Raw genomic sequence first — 886 nt, forward strand, 5'->3', positions numbered from 1 at the left:
TCCCTCTCAACCGCACCAGTGCACGCTTGCCGCGCCACAACGCCGACGCTGGACCCGTGAATCGTGAGCACCCAGCTATGACTTACCGCACTCGTGCAAAATAATAAAACACGGTAAATATATTACTTACACGTGCGTTTTGTTTTGCAAGCGGCGCGAAAAAAATTAAAAAGGGAATGCAACACGAGGACTTCCCAGGAGGTCACCCATCCTAGTACTACTCTCGCCCAAGCACGCTTAACTTCGGAGTTCTGATGGGATCCGGTGCTTTAGTGCTGGTATGATCGCATCCGACATGTTACCCCGGTCTTCGTCCCTTATCCTTGCCCCTCCCAGCTCCACTACAAAGACGATTGTACATTGCTTTGGCCGCTCCCTCTCAACTACGGAGAGGAGTTTAACGCGGTTTCCACCCCTCCCTCTCAACCGCACCAGTGCACGCTTGCCGCGCCACAACGCCGACGCTGGACCCGTGAATCGTGAGCACCCAGCTATGACTTACCGCACTCGTGCAAAATAATAAAACACGGTTAATATATTACTTACACGTGCGTTTTGTTTTGCAAGCGGCGCGAAAAAATTAAAAAGGGAATGCAACACGAGGACTTCCCAGGAGGTCACCCATCCTAGTACTACTCTCGCCCAAGCACGCTTAACTTCGGAGTTCTGATGGGATCCGGTGCTTTAGTGCTGGTATGATCGCATCCGACATGTTACCCCGGTCTTCGTCCCTTATCCTTGCCCCTCCCAGCTCCACTACAAAGACGATTGTACATTGCTTTGGCCGCTCCCTCTCAACTACGGAGACGAGTTTAACGCGGTTTCCACCCCTCCCTCTCAACCGCACCAGTGCACGCTTGCCGCGCCACAACGCCGACGCTGGACC

At 53.3% G+C, this 886-nt stretch overlaps 2 non-coding genes across 2 annotated transcripts; both read right to left on the minus strand.

Moving 5' to 3' along the window:
- Positions 1-173: 173 nt before the first annotated feature.
- Positions 174-292, minus strand: LOC119344228. The gene has a single exon (XR_005166508.1). It is a non-coding gene; the product is annotated as a 5S ribosomal RNA (ribosomal RNA).
- A 296-nt stretch (positions 293-588) lies between these two features.
- Positions 589-707, minus strand: LOC119344229. The gene has a single exon (XR_005166509.1). It is a non-coding gene; the product is annotated as a 5S ribosomal RNA (ribosomal RNA).
- Between the last annotated feature and the right edge of the window lie 179 nt (positions 708-886).

The sequence above is a fragment of the Triticum dicoccoides genome, unplaced genomic scaffold, assembly GCF_002162155.2.
Source record: "Triticum dicoccoides isolate Atlit2015 ecotype Zavitan unplaced genomic scaffold, WEW_v2.0 scaffold160227, whole genome shotgun sequence".
NCBI lineage: Eukaryota > Viridiplantae > Streptophyta > Magnoliopsida > Poales > Poaceae > Triticum > Triticum dicoccoides.